At 42.6% G+C, this 22,542-nt stretch overlaps 1 long non-coding RNA gene across 1 annotated transcript; it reads right to left on the bottom strand.

The window, feature by feature from the left end:
• Window positions 1–347: 347 nt before the first annotated feature.
• Window positions 348–12,488, bottom strand: LOC132883500 (uncharacterized). The gene is made up of 3 exons (XR_009654336.1): window positions 12,056–12,488; window positions 4,682–4,764; window positions 348–2,989 (listed from the first exon to the last, which is right to left on the bottom strand). It is a non-coding gene; the product is annotated as an uncharacterized LOC132883500 (long non-coding RNA).
• Between the last annotated feature and the right edge of the window lie 10,054 nt (window positions 12,489–22,542).

Here is a 22,542-nt window from a genome sequence, read left to right as displayed (position 1 = left end):
GGGGTGTGCTGACATCATTGTTGGAGGACCCTTATCTTTCAAAACTGCAGTAGAACTGGTTTCGTTGGTTGCCCAGGTGGGGTTGGCTTCAAAGCTGGATAGTTCATTTTTTGTAGTTTGTGAATTGTTGAATGCCTTTCTACACTGAGAAGTAGTGATCCTTCAGACTTTTTGAAAATGCCATTTTTTTCAGATTTAATTCCCTGATGTAGGGAAGATTTGGCATATACTGCCCAGTTGCAGGAATGGTAAGTTAGAGTAATGCGTTCTCAGTTCTGAAATGAACCAGGGCTTCTTGTTGTTATGTCTCACCTCTAAAACTAATGTATGAGGTACAAGCAACAGTGTTGTCAAGGATTCAAAAGATTCAGAGATTTTATTTGTCACAAACAAAGTTGTACAGATTGCAATGTATAGTGAAATACAGTGTGATTGACACTGGGATTGTGCAAACAAGCAAGAGTAATGAAATATTTCGTGAAGGAATGGGTCAGGCAACTCATTATTTTATTAACAATTTTACTTACTATGTTAATTAGAAAGTGTTTTCAGAATCATTCATTAACTAAAGAAAATTCTTACACCCACTAGTCTGCTAGTTCTGCTAGTCCCCAGCCAAACAGTTCATGATTTGCTTTGTGCTCTGCTTCCACCTTGTGGATGAAGTCTTTATTGAAATGAAAGTATGAAAATGGTGCATCCAGTACAGACAGACTGAATTACATTTCCGAATTGAAATAATTTCTCAATAAAAAGGTGATTTACTAATGTAGACAGTAAAAGATATTGAATATGACCTTTTTGCACACAATATTGAAAAGAGTGATTAGTAAATGGACAGATCATAATGTTTACACTGAGTGCAGAATTATTAGGCAAGTTGTATTTTTGAGGATTAGTTTTATTATTGAACAACAACTATGTTCTCAATCAACCAAAAAGTCTCATAAATATCAAAGCTGAATATGTATGGAAGTTAGAGTGGGGCGTTTTTAGTTTTGGCCATTTTAGGAGAATATGTATGTGTTCAGGTAACTTTCACTGTGCAGAATTATTAGGCAACTTAATAAAAACCAAATATGTAGCCATTTCACTTATTTATTTTCACCAGGTACACTGATATGACACCTCCAGATTTGCAAATAAACATATCTGACATTCAAACAAAACAAAAACAAATCAGTGACCAATATAGCCACCCTTCTTCATGAGGACACTCAAAAGCCTTCCATCCATAGATTGTCAATTTCTTTATCTGTTCACGACCAACATTGTGTGCAGCAGCAACCACGGCCTCCCAGACACTGTTCAGAGAGGTGTACTGTTTTCCCTCTTTGTAGACCTCACGTTTTATAATGGACCACAGGTTCTCTATGGGGTTTAGGTCAGGTGAACAAGGGGGCCATGTCATTATTTTTTCACCTTTCAGACCTTTACTGGCTAGCCACGCAGTGGAGTATTTGGACGCATGAGATGGAGCATTATCCTGCATGAAAATCATGTTCTTCTTGAAAGATGCTGACTTTTTCCTATACCACTGCTTGAAGAAGGTTTCTTCCAGGAACTGGCAGTAGGTCTGGGAGTTGAGTTTGAGTCCATCCTCAACTCGAAAAGGTCCAACAAGCTCGTCTTTGATGATACCAGCCCATAGCAGTACTCCACCTCCACCTTGCTGGCGTCTGAGTCAGAGTGGAGCTCTGTGCCCATTACTGATCCAGCCACAGGCCCATCCATCTGGCCCATCAAGAGTCACTCTCATCTCATCAGAACACAGCACCTTAGAAAAATCAGTCTTAAGATATTTCTTGGCCCAGTCTTGACGTTTTATCTTGTGTGCCTTACTCAGTGGTGGTCGTTTTTCAGCCTTCCTTACCTTGGCCATGTCCCTCAGTATTGCACACCTTGTACTCTTTGACACTCCAGGAATGTTGCAACTCTGGAATATGGCAGAACTGGATGCTAATGGCTGCTTGTTAGCTTCACGCTTGATTTTCCGCAGATCATGTGAAGTTATTTTGCGCCTTTTTTTTTCCACACGCTTCTTTCGACCCTGTTGACTATTTGCAATGAAACGCTTGATTGTTCGGTGATCACGTTTCAACATCTTCGCAATTTCAAGAGTGCTGCATCCGTCTGCAAGACATCTCACAATTTTAGACTTTTCAAAGTCTGTCAGATCTCTCTTCTGACCCATTTTGCCAGAGGAAAAGAGGTTGCCTAATAATTATGCACACCTGATATAGGGTGTTGATGTCATTAGACCACACCCCCTCTCATTACACAGATGCACAGCACCTGATATACTTAATTGGTAGTAGGCTTTCAAGCCTAAACAGCTTGGAGTGGGACAACATGCATTAAAAGGATGTTGTGGTCAAAATACTCACTTGCCTAATAATTCTGCACTCAGTGTACTGTTTTGTTTACACAATTTGAAGGTCACAGGAAAGGTTTTCTTTCATTTTTCGAAAGCAATTCCACTATATATGTTAAGATCTAAAAAAAAAAAAAATCTTGTGAGAGTCAGTTAACTTCCCCCTAATGCACAATTCTTTCCTCTTAAACACACTCCAACTTCTGAATGAATATTTTGTTCACACAATTTACAGATCTCACTTGCAGTCTAACAAAATTCTATAGACACCTGAAATATCACAGCACAAGAATAGAATATAGTTATGTCTAATCCTTTGATTCAACTAGCTCAATTAGGAAGGCATAAAAACTTATACTACATTCAAATGTGATTTGCTGAATATGATCTGTATTTTTACGAATTTCATTAAGACTGCAGTTTGATTGCAGCTTACATTATTGAAACATTACTCAAGCTTTAGATTAAATGGTATATGCTAAATACAGAGCATGTGATTTGATATTACAGCTTACTCCTTTAATTTTCCTTGTGAAAGATGTTTCCATCTGGCTGCACCCTCCAGGTCACTGTGGTGTTCTCCAGCATGCCTTTCTCTTCAAGTTTCTGCTTGATCTGAAGAACAGAATCAGGATTTAATTACTCAGTATCATTCTTATATAATAACATTTTTATTATTATAATAATCCTTGTTTATTTAATTCTACAGGAACTTACTGTGATCACAGTGGACTGTCAGCAGTTTGTTTATGAAACAAGTAGCATAAAAACCTATTAATCATACGCACCACATCTGTGTCTGTATTTGTACTAATTTAGGAGAATAAATGTGGCGTGTGACAGCCAGCTGATGTTATGAGCACAATCACATTTGCATTTTCTTGTGGAAATGCATCTCTGTTCATAGGTGTGAGTGTGACTGGCCTGTAATCACTGAAGCACTTTTGGCTGTCTTCTTTGGGATATTTTATTATTGAACTCTACAGGAACTTACTGTGATTACTGTGGACTGTCAGCAGTTTGTTTATGAAAGTAGCATAAAAACTCATTAATCATACACACCACAACTGTGTCTGTATTTGTACTAATTTAGGAGAATACATCTGTTGTGGTAAATGTACTTTTCATCCATTCTATTTCCATATCATTAACAGAAATTAAAAAATAAATAAAACCAGAACAATTTTTGATTGTGGCTTCAAAATGAAAAAAACAAACAAACAAACAAAACTTGTTGGTTTTTTTTGTTTGTTTGTTATCAAATACCATATTTAGTATCAAATACCAAATTTTAATGTTATAAACTTGTAAATTGTCAGAAATATAATGAAATTGAATAGTCCATGGTATGTTATATTGACTAGTTAAAGCAGGAATTGTGTGGATGTAGAGGGGACAGACTGCAGGGGATGGGGTAGAGTTGGAGTGCTGGGTTCACTAGGCAGTGCCATTTTGAGTGTGGTGATGGCTTATGGGTAGAAACTATTCAGTAGTCTGGAATGGCGTGCCCTGATGATCCAATAGCGCTTTCCAGAAAGAAGTATGCCAAATAGATGGTGGCAATATGTGAGGGGACCTTAATTATGTTGGAGGCTTTCCATAGGAACTGTAGATATCCTCCAGGCCTGGCAGCTTTGATTTTGATCATTCTCTGGGTTGTGTGGCTGACTCTTTGCATAACTGTCTTGTCAGCCACAGAGCAGGTGTCATACCACACAGATCTTGTAGGTCAAGATATTTTTGATGGAGTAACAGTAAAAAGACACCAGCAGATGTTCTGGAAGGTTGGCTCCCGAGTGTTCTTAAAAAGCAATGCCAATGCTGTCTTTTTTTTTTTTTAAACCAGGTAAATGATGTTTGTTGACCATATAAGATCTTCAGAAATGTGGGTCCAAGGAACTTGAAACTGGTGATGAACTTTTCCACTCTGTCTCCGTTAATGTAGGGTAGACTTATTTTAAATTAAACGTTATTTTTATTTTTAATTTAATTTAAGTTCATTTTAAATTAAAGCCTATTTTCCAGTGCATATTTTGTTTGTGGTGATTCAAGATAAGATACCTTGGAAAAGTAAAATAGGTTGCGTGCTAAGCGTGGAACAATCAGCTGCTAGCCAGCTAACAAGCACAGTGCAGAAGCAAATGATCATATAAAGAAGTACATCAATAGGCACTGTTATTCACTGAGTCCTGCTCATGACATGAAAAAAAAATAGTTATTGAGGATAACAGACATTTAAGAAGGTGAAAAGTGAGAAATGTAAATAGAGGCATCTTAACTCAATTTCACAGACATTGTGCGACTCACCAGCTCTAAAACAGATGACTGCACAGCAAGATCAAACACATCAGATGTCAAATTCAGTTTCACTACAGTCCTCAGTGGTGGAGCTGTGGAGAACACACACACACACAGAGTCAGGTAAAGAAAAGTATCTCCAGTTCAGGCATTTCCACTACAATCTTTATGGGAGAATATATACTGTAACTTTGACAGCCTTAGATGATTAAAAATCACCACAGTCTGTCTTTAGCACTGTTAAGTTTACCAAGATTTTGAAAAAAAAAAAGTTTTCTAAATTAATTCTAATTCCTAAAATGAATTCCAGTCTGTACGGTAAGTTCTGCAAAAGAACTTGAGTCAATTAACGTCCCTCTAATGCACATTTTATTACTCTTAATGAGTCAACCTTCTAAATGAATATTAATGTACATTCATATACAGTACCTTGCAAAAGTATTCACCCCCTTGGTGTTTGTCCTGTTTTGTCCCGTTACAAGCTGTAATTTAAATGGACTTTTTTGGTGGTGTTAGCACCATTTGATTTGCACAACATGCCTACCACTTTAAAGGGGCAAATTGCTGTTTTATTGTGACACAAACAATAATTAAGATGAAAAAACAGAAATCTGGAGTGTGCATAGGTATTCATCCCCAAGTCAATACTTTGTAGAGCCACCTTTTGCTGCAATTACAGCTGCAAGTCTCTTGGGGTATGTCTCTATTAGCTTAGCACAACTAGCCAGTATGTTTCAGGTTATTGTCGTGCTGGAACGTGAACCTTCATCCCAGTCTCTAACCTCTGGTTGACTCAAACAGGTTTTCCTCCAGAATTGCCCTATATTTAGTGCCATCCATCCTTCCTTCAGTCCTGACCAGCTTTCATGGCCCTGCAGATGAAAAATATCCCCACAGCATGATGCTGCCACCACTATGCTTCACTATAGGAATGGTGTTCTCAGGGTGTTGGGAAATGTTGGGTTTGGGCCACACATGGCATTTTCCATGATGGCCAAAATGATCAATTTTAGTCTCATCTGACCAGAGAATCTTCTTCCATGTTTTTGGGGAGTCTGCCACATGCTGCTGGGCAAACTCCAAACATGTTTTCTTAAGCAATGGCTTTTTTTCTGGCCACTCTTCCATAAAACCCCACTCTGTGGAGCGTTTGGCTTAAAGTGGTCCTATAGACAGATACTCCCATCTCCGCTGTGGATCTTTGCAGCTCCTTCAGTGTTATCTTTAGTGTCTTTGGCTACGTTCACACTGCAGGCTGAAGTGACTCAAATCCGATCTTTTTGCCCATATGTGACCTGTATCCGGTCTTTTATTGACAATATGAACGACACAGATCCGATTTTTTCAAATCCGACCCAGGCCATTTGGATATGTGGTCCTAATTCCGATTCCTATCCGCTCTTTTCATATGCGACTTCAGTCTGAACCGCCAGGTCGCATTCATCCGACTTACACGTCATCAACAAGCCACAAACGTCACTATTCTGCGCTGAAGTAGGCGGCGGGTCTCTCAAAAAAAGTTACAACAACATGGCGCATAATCACGGGCGCAGATAGAGGGGGGGACTCGTCCCACCCAGATTTAAATTCACCTCGCTCGGTCCCCCCCCACTTATAGGGAGGAAAAAATGTCTATGCTCTCTTTCTTTGCATAAGGCAAACCTCATGGAAAAATCAAAAGACTAATTACCATTCGGTTTATTGAGGTGCACAGCAGTGTATACATAGTTGCAACAACTCACATAAAACAAAAAGACTGATATTCGGTTGGTTGAGCTGCGCAGACTGCACAGGTTGCGAGCTCGAGCTTGGTTGCTATGGTAACCTACAACAAGTTTGACAGGCATATCGGAGTTGGGGTTGGTTTGCTGGCAGCTTTGTCCCCCCCAGTTCAAAAAACGTATCTGCGCCCCTGCGCATGACATCAATGCGAGGGACGCTTCGGGCTGTGAAGGTTCTGAATCTTCTCAATGGAAGGACGCAGAGGTTAGGGAGCTGATTTCCATTTGGGGGGATGCAGCTATTCAAGCTAGATTGGATGGATCATACCGCAACCGGGTGGTTTTACTTCCGTAAACACTGGCCATGCTCACTGCGTGTGACATCGTCGTATCCTGCAATGCGCATGTGGAACACTTTTATGTCGCTTTTCGGTCATACTGAGGATCACATACAAGTCATATATATTTGTTAATGTGAACGACCTCACAAAAAAATCGGATTTCACAAAAAAATCGGAATTGAGCATTAAGCCTTGCAGTGTGAACGTAGCGTTTGTTGCATCTCTAATTAATGCTCTCCTTGGCCAGTCTGTAAGTTTTGGTGGGTGGCCTTCTCTTGACAGGTTTGTAGTAGTGACATATTCCTTCCATTTTGCTATAATGTATTTAATGGAGCTCCCTGGTATATTCAACGTCTGGGATATTTTTTTTATAACCCAGCCCTGAGCCATACTTCTCCACAACTTTGTCTCTGACCTGTTCAGAGTGCTCCTTGGTTTTCATGTTGCTTGCTTAGTAGTGTTGCAGAGTCAGGGTCCTTCCAGAACAGGTTGATTTATACAGACATCATGTGACAGATCATGTGACACTGATTGCACAAAGGTGGATCTTAATCAATTAATTATGTGACTTATGAAGTTAATTGGTTGAACCAGCTCTTATTTAGGGGTTTCATACAAAAGGGGTGAATACCTATGCACACTCCAGATTTCTATTTTTTTCATCTTAATAGTTGTTTGTGTCACAATAAAATAACAATTTGCACCTTTAAAGTTGCATGTTGTGTAAATCAAATGGTGCTAACCCCCCAAAAAAATCTATTTTAATTCCAGCTTGTAATGTGACAAAACAGGACAAACACCAAAGGGGATGAATACTTTTGCAAGACACTGTACATTCACACGCTCTTGGGTGGATTTTTTTTTGTATTTTGACTATTTTCTACATTGTGTACTGCCAATGCTGAAGATGTCAAAACTATTAAATGGAGCATATATGGAATTATGTGGTAAGCAAAAAAGTCTTAAAATAAACAAAATGTATTTGATATTTTAGGTTCTTTAAAGGATCCAGTGTTTACCTTGATGATGCTTTGCACACTATTGGCATTATCTTAACCAGCTTCATGAGGTAGTTACCTGGAATGCTTTTCAATTAACAGGTGTGACTTGTCAAAAGTTAATTTGTGGAATTTCTTGCCTTCTTAATGTGTTTGAGATCAAACAATAAATAGTAAATAATAAAAATACAGTAAATAGTTCTATTCCACAACTGTAGTAATCCATATGTCAAGAACCAAGCAACTAAGTAGAGAGAAACGACATCCAACATTAATTTAAGACATGAAGTGACTTTTAAATAATAAAAATAAAGAAAAACACTGAATTAGAAGGTGTGGCCAAACCTTTGATTGATAATGTACAAGTCCAAATCAGAAAAAGTTGGGAATGTGTGGAAAATGCAAAAAAAAAAAACCCAATAATTTCTAAATTTACTTTGACTTGTATTTCATTGCAGACAGAATGAACCCAAGATATTTCATGTTTTGTCTGGCCAATTTCATTTCATTTGTTAACATACATCCATTCCTGCATTTCAGACCTGTAACACATTCCAAAAAAAAGTTGTGAAGGGGGCAATTTAGGGCTAATAATGAAGTAAAACAATTATATAATGATGTGATGTGAAACAGGTGATGTCAACAGGTGATTGTAATCATGATTTGGTACAAAATCAGGATCCAAGAAAGGCCTAGACTTTTGGTGTGTAAAGGACAAAGGCTCAAGTCGAATCGTGAACACCCGTGATCTCTGATGCCTCAGATGGCACTGCATCAAGAACTGTCATTCATCTATAGCTGATAAAACCACATGGGCTCGGGATTACTTTGGAAAACATTTGTCAAGCTCTACAATATGGAGTTACATCCACAAACACCAAGTAAAACTTTACTGTGCAGAAAGGAAACCTTATGTTAACTGTGTCCAGAAGCACCATCGACTTCTCTGCACTTGGAGGCATCTGGAATGGACCATCACACAGTGGAAACATGTATTGTGGACAGATAAATCAGTATTCCAGATCCATCCATCCATCCATCTATTTTCTTCTGCTTATCTGAAGTTGGGTTGCAGTGGCAGCAAGCTAAGCAGGGTATTCCAGGTGTCCCTGTCCCCAGCATCCCCAGTTCCTACTGGGGTTCCCAGTTCCAAGGTGCTCCCAGGCCAGATGAGATGTATAATCTCTCCAGCGTGTTCTGGATCTACCCCAAGGTCTCCTCCTAGTTGGATATGCCCAGAAAACCTCTAAAGGAAGGTGCCCAGGAGGCATCCTAATCAGACTGACCCCAGCTGACTCCTTTCATCATGAAGGAGCAGCAGCTCTACTCCGAGATCCCTCCGGATATCTGAGTGCCTCACCCTATCTCTATGGGTGAGCCCAGCCACTCAGTGGAGAAAGCTCATTTCAGGTGCTTGTATGTGTGATCTCATCCTCTCAGTCACTACCCAAAGTTTATGACTGTAGGTGAAGGTTGGAACGTAAATTGACTGACTGGTAAATCGAAAGCTTTGCCTTCTGGCTCAGCTCTTTCTTTACCACAAAGGTACGGTACAATGCCATCATTACTGCTGATGCTGCCCCAATCTGCCTGTCCATCTCACGCTCCATTTTCCATCACTTGTGACCCCGAGATACTTGAACTTCTTCACTCGGGGTAGCAACTTACTCCCAACCCGGAGGGAGCACCCCATCTTATTCCAGGACTTTTTCCAGGATCTTGGGGTAGACCCAGAACATGCTGGAGAGATTATATATTTCATCTGGCCTGGGAGCACCTTGGGATCCCCAGTAGGAACTGGGGTTGCTGGGGACAGGGACACCTGGAATACCCTGCTTAGCTTGCTGCCACTGCGACCCAACTTCGGATAAGCAGAAGAAAATGAATGAATGGATGGATCTGGAATACTGATTGAACACCGTGTGCTCTGGATTAAAGTTCATGACCGTAGGTGAGGGTTGGAACATAGATTGACTGGTAAATCAAAAGCTTTGCCTTCTGGCTCAGCTCTCTCTTTACCACAAAGGTACAGTACAATGCCCACATTACTGCTGATGCTGCCCCAATCTGCCTGTCCATCTCACGCTCCATTTTACCATCACTCGTGACCCTGAGATACTTGAACTCCTTCACTTGGGGTAGCAACTTACTCCCAACCCGAGGGAGCACTCCATCTTATTCCAGGACTTATTCCAGGACCTTGGGGTAGACCCAGAACACGCTGGAGAAATTATACTGTACATCTCATCTGGCCTGGGAACACTTTGGGATCCCCAGTAGGAACTGGGGTTGCTGGGGACAGGGACACCTGGAATACCCTGCTTAGCTTGCTGCCACTGTGACCCAACTTCAGATAAGCAGAAAAAAATAGATGGATAGATGGATCTGGAATATTGATTGGACACCGTGTGCTCTGGATTAAAGAGGAAAAGGACCATCCAGACTGTTACCAGCAACAAGTCCAAAAGCCAGGGTGGGTCATGGTATGGGGTTGTGTCAGTGCCTGTGGCAAAGGTAACTTACGCTTCTGTGATGGAGCATTAATGCAGAGAAGTACACTGATTTTTCCAGGGAGATTTCAACAACACAATGCAAAACCACATTCTGCACACATTACAAAGGCATGACTGTGGAAGAAGAGGGTGTGTCCTCTCTGAACCCAATAGAGAATGTGTGGAGAATTTAGAAATGAAAAACATGACAATGATGACCCTGTACTGTTGCACACCTTATGACCTGTTTGCAGGAAGAATTGGACAAAATAACACCTGAAACGCTTCATGACTTGGTGTCTTCAGTGCATAAACATATTTTAAGTGTTGTGAGAAGGAATGGAAACATTGTAAATTGGTAAATGCTTTAAGGTCCCAACTTTGTATGAAATGTGTTACAAAAACCAAATTTGAAATAAGTGTTCATTTTGAAAAAAAAAATTTTTAATGAGGTAAAACATCAAATAATGTGCTGTCGTATAGTTTTGAGTGCAATACAGGTCAAAGATTATTTACAAATCATTGTTTTTATTTTTAATTTCAATTTCATCACATGGTCACTACTTCTGATTTGGAGTGGTATGTGGCTTAAGTGAATTAATGAAGCATTCATCTTAAATGTTACATTACATTTATTGCGTGGAGAGCCCTTATGTGCCAAGAGTTTATAATTTTGCTTTTGGCAAATTTGTTTTTGTGCTGCAAAGTTATTAATGTTGACTTTTGAGCTACAATAAATTGAATTGTGTTCTTATTTGAAATTCATGTGCTCTCACCTCATGCCAGTATTTATTGTGATGAACTCAATTTGTGGCATTCACATATGTTAATAAGCCCTCATTAACCATGCCCCCATTTTAGTTAATTAACTCAAGGGAACTGGGATAAACATTGCATTATATTTTTGAAGGACAGTTTATTCTGAAAGTATTGCAGTCTGCAAAGTGTAGATAAAGCGGTTTTAAGCAGAAACAGGAGCAATTATTATTTTCCTGATTCTGAATGTAGCGCCTCAGCTCAGATAAGTGATGCTGCAAATGGCGCCCTGGGTTCTCCGAACCACTCCCACTATAAACGTACCAATGCGATGTACTACTGAACTGTGATGCAATGCATAAGTGAATTAAATGCAAACTGTCTCAAAATGTATTTGTGCCTCTTATCTGTGTGACGTTTACTTAAGGCTTTATATTGCATTCATACACTTCATTAATATGCTATATTTATAAGCCAGCCTATAGGGATACACTGAAACCCACGAAACTAATAATAACCAAACACACTCCAGTAGTATTTAAGGGTTTGTATTAAATAAGCGAAAAGTTAAGAAAAAGATGCAAATAGAATTTAGAAATGAAAATGTAAATTTTAGTATAATGTTAAAGTCCTTCACAGTGAAGAAATACCCCCCAGGTGGATGATAATAGCTCAAAAAAAATGTACAGTAACCCTTTAAAATGTTACCACAAAACGTTCATCTCTAACAGATGATGTTATAACAACCAAATATATATATATGGTACCTCTTTAAATATCCCCTCGCAAATGTTACAAATAACAAGTGGGGTTAGCCCAACAATGAAACAGTTACAGTTACCCTTTCAAATGTTTCACACACACACACACACACAACTGCACACACGAAAAGAAAAATGGTATACCTTAAACCTATGGGCCCAAATATAAACCTAAGCCGGCAATTATAAACTTAAATGATGACTACCAATGTCTCCGGTGCAGGCCTGATAGTAGCTTGTGAACGTAGCGGCCTTAGAAACTTTAAAATGGCCTCTTCACGCTACTCGCGCGCCAAACAAAAATCTTTACTCACTCGGTCTGTGGAAACTCCGGTCCATTGCAGGTCATTGCGCCACCACGGTAGAACTCACGAGCTGTACTGCCGATTTGTGTCTCCACTCCACTCCACTCCACTCCTCACAGCACCGCTGACCGTTCCCCAAAGGCACAGTCTTCCCTCGCTGGATCCCGTTTTCCGCAGGCTCTCTCAAAAACAGCGCAGTCCCAGCTAGCGAGCTGCTAACCTTATTGACTTGGCTATATGACTTAGCTACAAAACCATAAGATTTGGAAACGTCCTCGCCGGTCAAAAGTACACTCTATACACTTAAGTTGTTGTTCTGACTACTTGTAAGCAACTTAGAGTGCCCAGGGGAACATTAATTATTTAGCTCTGGCAACACGTCTTTCCTCTCTTCAGTCCCGGTTCCAAGAGCACGATTCCCCTTTGTTTTGTTTTTGTTTTTTTTTCCATTCTCCCCTTGCGTGACCTCTCCCCTCTTCATTGATTGGCCAACACATGAACATTCTTTTTTTTTAATAATTCTCACTCCTAAACACATTTTACCTTTGAGCAAAGTGTTCAAAACATCTTCTGAGCATTACCCAATGTAAATAAAATGTTGTCATAATGAAATAAAAACTGAAAATAAATGGCATATCTGCCAAAGGAAACTTACTCCTACAGGAAAAGAAAACATTACCAAGTAAATTCTACAGGGTTACATCCTCCCCTCTGTAAACCTCTGATATCCTAATGACTATCCCAAGTAAAGTTGGATACTTTACCCATTCCCTCTAATTACATTCTATGTTTTTTTTTTTTTTTTTTAGATAGGACAGTATAGAGAGACGGGGAGGGATCGGGAAATGACCTCGGGTCGGAATCAAACCCGGGTCCCCGGATTTATGGTATGGTGCCTTAGCCATCTGAGCCATGACACCCCCAATTACAGTCTATGGTAATGACTATAGACCCTTTTCACGTGACGTCACAACAAACGCGGCCGCCATTTTGGACATGTACTACCAGTAGTTTACCACAGCCAGCATTGAGGAACGGCAGCAAAGAAAGTGTTTATTTTCAGCAAGACTTCCATCATGCCACTATATTGTTGTGCACCTGGATGTAGTAACCATCAACAAACAAGGCAAGGTTTATCATTTTATCAGATCCCGACGGAGAAGATGGATAGCGGCCATAAACAGGAAAGATTGGCAGCCCTCGGCATACCAACGCTTGTGTAGTGACCACTTTGTTGGAGGTAAGACGAATAAAATTAGCCAGAAAAGGCATTACATTGCTGTTAACATTCTGTGGCGGCGAGTGTGTAACCAAATAGGCTAAAATAACCCATTGTAACCTCTGTTCTTCTGTAGTAGCTATTAGCTAACGACATTAGCTAGCGTTGTGTTCCTTTGCTGTTGGTAGACTGTAGGACAGATCAGAGGCAGTGTCCTACAAACAGCGCTTAATTTGAGGGGGAGCAAGCCGGAGCATGCTCCGGAACCTCGGGCGTTGGCTCCGGCAGCTATTTACACTGGATCCGGTGATCCGACACCTCTTTTGATTATGTAACAAAAAAAACCCCAAATAATTAAATAAAAAAATGCAAGTTTATTTAGTGTTAATGTCTGATTTTGATATCTGTCTTGTTGGTGATTTCTCTCATGAAACGACATCCACAAAATATCTGCAGATGAACTTAATTTGCAGTGTTATTACAAAACATGCCCAGAAGCGCAGCGCCGCGCCCCCCTCCCCCCCTCTTTTTTTCCGCACCGGAGCCGCTCATCCTCTGCGCTCCGGGACCTCCCACTTTACAAATTAAGCACTGCCTACAAATAAGTGTTCAAAACAAGAGGAACATGTATTTGTCTCTTAAATCCAGGCCGTTCCCTGTAATCTGTCACAACGGTTGGAGAAAGTAATGGCAAATAGTGAGTGCACAAACCGTAGAAGGTAAACTGTACACAGCGCCAGGGCAGTGTGATGGTGTGTCTACTTTTAGATTGTGTTAGCTTATCAATGAACACACTCATCACTCGGTGAGTTTCACGTCTTTACGACGGATACTTAAATGTGTGTTAGGTATTATTGTTGCAGTCTAAGCAGTCATTGTAGCAGCTAGATGAGCGAGAACCAAAAGGGTCTGTGCCATAAACCGTTATTTCTGTACGGCGTTGCTAATGTGTCGTTACTGTTGTTATTTCTCCCTCTGCTCGCCCTGTAAATGCCCTACGTCGCTGGATAGCGAAGGTATTTTCTGCATCTCGCTCCTTTTTCTTGTATGTTCTCCGTTTGTCGCCTTCCTCGCATTCAAACCAATTCGAGCCGAAGTCCGCTACATGTCCAAAATGGTGGTCGCGTTTACGAAGGTCACGTGACTGAAAAGGGTCTATTCCCCTATAGACGATAGTTATGGGTTGATCTCTAGCTCCCCCTAGTTTATCATAGGTGAGTCTAATTACTGGTTTAATCCTTCTTTTTTCAACAGGATCTGTTCTACTTTGCACTTCATTCTCCTCAGCAATATCAATAATCTCATCTTCTGAGTCTGGTCTAGATTCAGAACTAGCTGGGGAGTCTGCCCCAGTGGGATTGTCACCCACTTCACTTTCCTCAAGAACCACGTCGTTGTTGACATCGGGCTCTGAGTCAGGTTCTGGCGTGGAAACTGTACGAAGTGGATACTGGGGCCTTTGGAGTAACCTATCCAACTCGGTTTGATAGGGTTGACCTGCCCTACTCACTTCAAACTCCAGGGATGAATCACTGTCACTATGCTGATCTGACTCTGGCACCTGTGTGGTTTCTTGCCTTGTCCGTGGTTGTCTTTTCGACAGCTGCGGGGGTTCGTCATCATCAGATCCTGGTACTCTCACGAGCTGCCCTATTGGGAGAAGGTGTTCCCTGTGAATAGTCTTCACTGGTCCCCTAGCTCCTTCAGGCTTCACACGATACACTGGCAGGTTAGGTAACTTCTCAATGACAATAAAAAGGGCGAGAGCTTCCATCGACTTTGAAGCTTGTGCTTCCCCTTTAGTCCTAGGTTCTTAAGAAACACCCTGTCTCCAACATTCAAAACCTGAGAACTCACACGTTTGTCATGAGATTTTTTGTTCCTTTGATGTGTTTTGTTAGCAGCTTCCGTCGCCAACTGATATGCACTCTTCAACTCTTCAGTCAACTTTGCAACATATTGAGAGTGTGTTGCCCCACCCTGACCAGTGGCTACCCCAAAGCAGAGGTCAACAGGGAGTCGAGCTTCCCTTTCAAACATTAGATAATAGGGAGAATAGCCAGTAGAGTCACACTTGGTGCTGTTGTAAGCATGGACCAGATAACCTACATGCTGACTCCACTGACGCCTCTTCCCTTGGCTCAGCGTCCCCAGCATGGACAGAAGGGTCCTGTTAAATCTCTCTGGCTGGGGGTCACCCTGCGGGTGATAAGAGGTTGTCCTGGTTTTTCGTATGCCCAGTATTTTCAGCATTTCCCTAATCAACTGACTCTCAAAATCACATCCTTGATCCGAATGGATCCTTGCTGGTAACCCATAGTGTAGGACAAACTTCTCTACTAGAACTTTAGCGATGGTCAGGGCCTTTTGATTCTTTGTTGGGAATGCTTGTGCATACCTAGTGAAATGGTCGGTCACTACTAATATGCTGTTCATCCCTCTTGTGTCTGGTTCTAATGATAAGAAATCAATACAGACTAGGTCCATGGGCCCACTGCTTGTGATCTGATGCAACGGCGCCCGTTGCACTGGGCTCTTTCGTGCAACACATGCCCCACAGTTCTGTATATACGTCTCTATGTCTTTGAGCATTTTCAGCCAGTAAAACCGATTTCTCACTAACTCAACAGTTCTCTCTATCCCCAAATGTCCCATGTCGTCATGCATGGATTTCAGGATGACAGGTACATACTTGGATGGTAGTATCAGCTGAGTGACTTCTGCTCCAGAGACTCTCTTGCTTACTCTGTGCAGCAATCCATCTTTAAGATAAGACTTTAATGTCTGTTTGCACAGAAATTCGTCTTGCATTGCACTTCTCCACAATCCACAATCCACAATCCACGCACAGTAAAAGACACATAAAAAACACAATATGGTCTACAGAGTCCGGTCATGCATCTAGGTCCATAAGCTGTTATGGCAGCACAGTCCAATAAATTAAAAACCTTAAATGTTCCTGGGGTGTGTAATATAATATTGAATGAAATATGTATTCCATGTAAATGTGTGTGAGGGCTATTTGTTCTCCTTTGGTTGAGCAGTGATATAGAATGAGGGAGAAAAGAGTGTTTATATTTGTTTCTTCGGCAGCTAGGCATTCTGAAACGTCTCCCAGAAGGGAGGAGCTCGTACTCCTGATTTAGCACATGGGAAGGGTCCAGAGCAATCTTGTCTGCCATCCTGAGTGTGTGTTTAGTGCAACTGTCCAAGAAATTTCCCTCCAAAGTGTGGCCTACCAGTTTTGAACAAATATTCAGAAGTCTGAGTATCCTGTTTTTTAATTGGATTGAGAGGCCACAGAACCAGACTGCCCCCCCATATTGTAAAATGCTTTGTATTGTGGATGTGAAGAATTGATGTAAGATCTCCTTGCTGGCGCCAAAGGATCTCAGTCTTCTTAGAAAGTATATTCTCTGCTGAACTTTGTTGCAAATGAAGTCCACATGCTGTGACCAGGAGAAGACACTGTCCACATATACTCCTAGATATTTAAAAAATGCCGACTGTGTTATGGGTTTGTCCTGAATTATGACTGGGGCTGGTGTATGTTGAACTGTGCCAAAAATGACCTCCTCCGTTTTAATGGGATTCAAAGTGAGGGCATTCTGCTCACCCCATTGGACCACTCTTCTCACACTCTCATAGTAGAGGTCAGGCTGCATCTCCTCTGTCATCAACGCCACTAGTACCGTATCATCAGAGAATTTGATGAGATACTGGTCGGGGGTATTGATGGTACAGTCGTTGGTGTAAATTGTGAAGAGCAGAGGAGAGCTCACGCATCCTTGTGGTGCTCCACTGCTCATTGTGACCACAGGGGAGAGCGTGTTGTTGATTCTGACCATCTGTTGCCTATGGATTAGGAAAGAGTGGTACCAATGAATAAGATAAGGATTAATGTCTAGCTGCTGCATTTTTGAGAGAAGTAAGTCCGGTCTGATGGTACTGAAAGCAGAGGAGTAGTCAATAAACAGTGCTCTGGCATATGGTTTGTGATTTGGTGAGTCCAAGTGTTTTAAAACAATGTGTGTAAGAGTAGCAACGGCATCTTCAGTATTGCGGCCACACTTGTAGGCAAACTGATATTGGTCCAATTTGCTCTGCACTGACCTGGAGAGCAAGGGGCAAATGATTCGTTCCAGTGACTTCATCAGAATGGACGTCAGAGCCACAGGTCTGAAATCGTTGCACTCCTTTGGGTACGTTTTCTTTGGAAGTGGGATCACATGTGACGTTTTCCAAGCAGTGGGGACAGTGTGTGTATCCAGTGATTGTTGGAAGATGGGCTGCCATGCAGGGGCCAGCTCTTTGCTGTGCGTCTTCAGAACAGAGGCTGTGATGTTATCTGGGCCCTTAGACTTCCGTGCATTAAGATGTCGGAATGCCTGGGCCACCTGCTGTACTGATATGCGTACTCTGTCATCTGGGTGTACAGTGACTGACTTAAGGATGTCTGTGCAGCTTTCCTCAGTCCCGGGCACTTCAAACCTAGTGAAAAAAAAGTTCAACTCCACAGCAGACACCAGCTCATCAGTTGTTGTAAAGGGCTTGCGTTATTTGCTTGGCATCCCTGCCATGTTTTTCATGACACTCCACATTTTCCTTGAATCATTGGTCTTAAACAGTTCCTCCAGATGTTTTCTGTGTGTGTCCTTTGCCTTCCTTATCCTCCCCCTAAGTTCCTTGTCTTTCCTCCTCAGTTCCTGGGTATCGTTTTGTTTGAAAGCCAATTTCCTTTCATTCATTATTTGTTTAATGTCCTTCGTTATATATGTTTTATTGTTGGGGTACACCTTGACAGTTTTCGTTGGGATTATGGATTCAACACAGAAGTTTATGTAGTCTGTTGTAACAGTGCAAGCTGAGTCCAGAGTGTTTTCCCTTAGCACCTCCCAGTCAGTGCAATCAAAACAAGCACCCAGTGTCTCTTTGTTGTCTTTAGTCTACACTGGTATCAATTTTTTCTGAGGCTTACAGCTTTTCAGTTTAGTCCAATAAGTTGGGATAAGGTGTATCACATTGTGATCAGAGTTTGCCACTGGTGGTTTACTTCTAGATGTATATGCATTGCTTATATGTAACATTTGTCCAATAAATTTTCCTTCCTTGTTTTGCACTTAATGACCTGATGAAACCCTGGCAGAGCTTTCTCCAGGCTGCAAGTGTTCAGATCACCTAAGATAATGGCAGGGGCTTCAGGAAACTGTTGCTGCAGATTGCACACACTATCTGCTATTGCAGCTGCAGCACGGTGCATTTTGCTGCTGGGTGGAACATAAACAACAAATAGCAAGATGCAGCCAAATTCCCGTGGGAGGTAAAAAGGTCTTAGGCCCATAGCCAACGGTTCAAAGTCACTGTTACAAGTTGTCTGTTTTACTGAGTACTGACGGCACCACCGTTCTGAATCTCGTTATACTCTGTGTGATGACAATAAAGGCTTTCTATGCTATTCTATTCATTGATGTATGCGCAGACACCGCCCCCTCTAGCTTTCCCCGAGTTTTCATTTGTGTGTGCGCGAACGAGTGAAAACCCTTCAATATTATAGAGGGAGTCTGGTACACCAGCGTGCAGCCAAGTTTCAGTAAAGCAAAGCAGGGCTGCTTCGCGGAATTCAAAAGAGTACCTATGTTCTTATTTCGTCAATCTTGTTTTGTATGGATCGTAGGTTCGCTAGAATCATGGGGGTAATGCTGGTCTAAATTTCCTCTGCCGCAGTTTCCTCCTAATGCCGCCCCGTCTCCCTCGCTTCCTCCTCGGGGTTGGTTGGCCTTTGCCGGTGGTCGGAAGAAGCAATCTGGCCTGTTTACTCCACGGGCGATGTGACTTTCTTTCCAATTCTTTTGGTACATCAGCCAATAGTGCCGGGGATATGTGATCGGAATTTCTTGATGTAGTCCGGAGGTCTAGGAGAGTTTTGCGATCGTAGACAACAGGTGTGTTGTAACGTCGTGCTGGCCGCATGTCCATTGTTCGCACAAACAAACACAGTCCAATAAAAAGTGAAAACTTTGCCAAGTAGGTACCGGGAAATGTACTACTGCAAGCCCCTTTCGGCCAGGACTCGGCTGCTTTTGTTTCTTTTATCCACATAACATCAAGTGACAAACAACAACAACAAAAAAAAAATGCTGAGGATTGTCAGAGCAGGTATGTGTGTCGCCAGCAGAGCAGCGCCATGGTAGTATGTTCCGGGTCTGTTCCTGCCTCATCAGCTCCACTTCTGGTGGCAGGTTGTGGTCCTTGAGCCAGTTGCCCATCTTCATTGCATCCACAACTGGTCTGATCCACAAGTCTTCACTCTGTGCCCTCAGTATATCATCTGGGGTCAAAGGCTCCACACCCTGTTCCATCATCTGCACAGGGTGAGCGTAGGTATCTGGGATGCATCCTGGAGGGGCACCCAGTTGGATAGCATACCTCAGAGAAGGGTCCCCAGACTCCTCTAGGTCCACCCTCTGACAAATGGCCTTGACCCCTGGTGGAGGGATGTCCTCCCATCCCAAGGAATCACAGTCTGGGAAATTGCGCGACAGCAGGTCCACATCAATATTGTTTGCCCCAAGATGGTACTGTATGTTGAAATCATAAGTCGCTAATGAGGCCAGCCACCTATGCCCAGTTGCATTCAACTTTGCAGAGGTTAATACGTAGGTTAGCGGATTGTTATCCGTCCTGACAGTAAACTGAGCTCCATACAAATAATCGTGGAACTTGTCCACAACAGCCCATTTTAGAGCCAAAAACTCCAATTGGTGGATCGGATAATTATGCTCCGATGGGGACAGTTTCTGGCTAGCAAACGCTACTGGCCGTAGACTCCCAGACTCATCCTGGTACAAAACTGCCCCAAGCCCCTTGAAACTGGCATCGACATGGAGAACATAAGGCTTAGAGGGATCAGCAAATGCCAAGACGGGGGCATGGGTAAGGCAATGGATGATTTTATTAAATGCCTCTGTGCAAGACTTATCCCAACGCTCCCTAAATGGCTCAGCTTCATTAAAGTACCCTTGATTGTTCTTTTTCGTAAGCTTATGTTTTCTCTGGGTGGGTGCGTACCCTTTTGTCAGCTCTGTTAGCGGCCTCACAATGGCAGAGTAATTGGCAATAAATCTTCTGTAGTACCCACAGAATCCAAGAAATGATCAAAGCCCTTTCAAATCAGTAGGTGGGGGCCAGTTCTTCACAACCTCAACCTTTGATGGGTCTGTGGCTACACCCTCTGCTGACACAATGTGCCCAAGGTATGTGACTTGTGGTTGACAAAACTGACATTTGTCTAAAGACGCCTTCAGTCCAGCTTCGGCCAACCTGTCCAGCACATGGAGGAGGCGCTCTTCGTGTTCTTCCAGTGTCTTTCCAAACACAATCAAGTCATCCAAATAGACTAACACTTGAAGCAGGTTCATATCGCCGACGGTCTTTTCCATTAATCGTTGAAAAGTGGCGGGTGCCCCTGTTATGCCCTGGGGCATTCTTTCAAATTGGTAAAAGCCCAATGGACATATAAAAGCAGTCTTCTCTTTGTCTGCTTCTTTCATGGCGATTTGGTAGTAGCCGCTTCTCAAATCGAGCACCAAGAACCATTTGCTTCCCGACAGGCAGTCCAGGGCGTCATCAATATGTGGAGTGGTGTACTGATCCGGCACTGTTCTTCAATTGAGGGTGCGGTAATCAATACACATCCTAACACTCCCGTTCTTCTTCCGAGGTATGACAATAGGGGAGGCATACGGACTTCTTGATTCCTTTATGATCCCGGCAGCTAAAAGCTCTTGTATGTGTCTTTGAACATCCTCAATGTCCGCCGGTGCCAGACGCCTTGAACGCTCCCGGAAAGGCCTGGTGTCGGTCAGCCGAATGTGGTGCTCTACACCCTTTGCCAGTCCAACGTCCCAATCATGCAGTGAGAAAACGTCCGCTCGCTGAACTAGCTTTTCGCGCAACCTATTTTTCCACTCCTCTGGCACTGGTGAGTTGCCAAAGTTCAACCGACTGACCTCAAATTCAGCAGTGGCCCCTACACCCTCAGGGGGTGGCACTACAGGTTCTACCGGGTGTAAACGGCATATCACTGTCCCCACCGGTATTTTCACTTCTCTTTTGGACTCGTTCTGGACTCGGATAGGAAACCGTTCAACTTGCACAGCAGATCTCAACACCACTACGGGCTGCAGAAGCACACCGGTTGGCAATGGGTCTTCCTCAGATGCCTCGACCATGAACATCTCATCTGAGAGGGGTTGCTTCAACTTCACATGGCAATCAACGCAACAGTTGCTGCCTGGAGCCAATGTCAATGGATGATGACCTAACCACTGGACACAGCCGGCATCAGCTTCCAGGGACTCAGCTTTCGCAGTTGGCTCAACTAAACAACTGGCCTTAAGACCTAAAGTCTGTGAAAGGTTGACACCAGTGGTGTCCTTGCACAATGATGCCAGGCGCTTGAACAGGCTTGTGTTGGTCCCCAGAATCACTTGGGTCCGGTCTGGACTGCTTGGGCCTGGGCAGATCAAAGCCAACACTGTGAGGTCTTCGGGAACCCCAGTCACATTAGCGGAGAATTCCATATTCACCACAACATAGCCCAGGTATGGATAACTAGCATTGCTTAAGCCCCATATAGCCAACCCAGACACTGGCTGAATTGGCACATTGCTAAGATACTTCGGCCGAATCCCATTTCACCCCTTGGACCAACCCCTTGGCCCTTCCCCTCCATTTTGCACGTTCACGTGAAGGGGTAGGGGTATCCCAATCCCAGTTAATGCGGAGGGGTAGGGGAAGGGGTAGGGCTTCTGTACCCCTCCAAACGGAGATTTTCCTGGAGCTGACTCCGAACGAAGGGGTTTGAGTGATTTCCCACAATGCCATGCGGATTTCAGTGAGATTTCATGCGGATTTCAGAAAGATGGCGGTTCCCGCAGTGAAAGATTGTCATAAATGTATTTTCTCCATTATTTACGTGTTTTAAGTTGTTATCCAGAGGAAACACGCCGCTTGATTCGCTTTCGAGCTGAGAATGAGCAGCGATTTCTGAAATCCAAGCTGCTGCTAAAAAGCTTTGGGAGTGAGTATTGTTTTCGGTTGCTTGACTGCGTACGTTTTGTTCTGTTATTCTCGCTTTTATTGTTTACATGAGTGTTCTGACACCTCATTCTGTCGGATGTGGTGCACGAAGCGCCAAAGATATCCCATTCAGTGGTGTTAGTTAACAAATCACACCCTGCCAGCAGAGATTTCTGGTTCTGCCTCTGGCTCTGAC

Source organism: Neoarius graeffei, chromosome 3, assembly GCF_027579695.1.
Source record: "Neoarius graeffei isolate fNeoGra1 chromosome 3, fNeoGra1.pri, whole genome shotgun sequence".
In the NCBI taxonomy this organism is placed as follows: Eukaryota; Metazoa; Chordata; class Actinopteri; order Siluriformes; family Ariidae; genus Neoarius; species Neoarius graeffei.
Note: the sequence above shows the minus strand (reverse complement) of the source record. Positions and strands in the feature narration are given on the sequence as shown.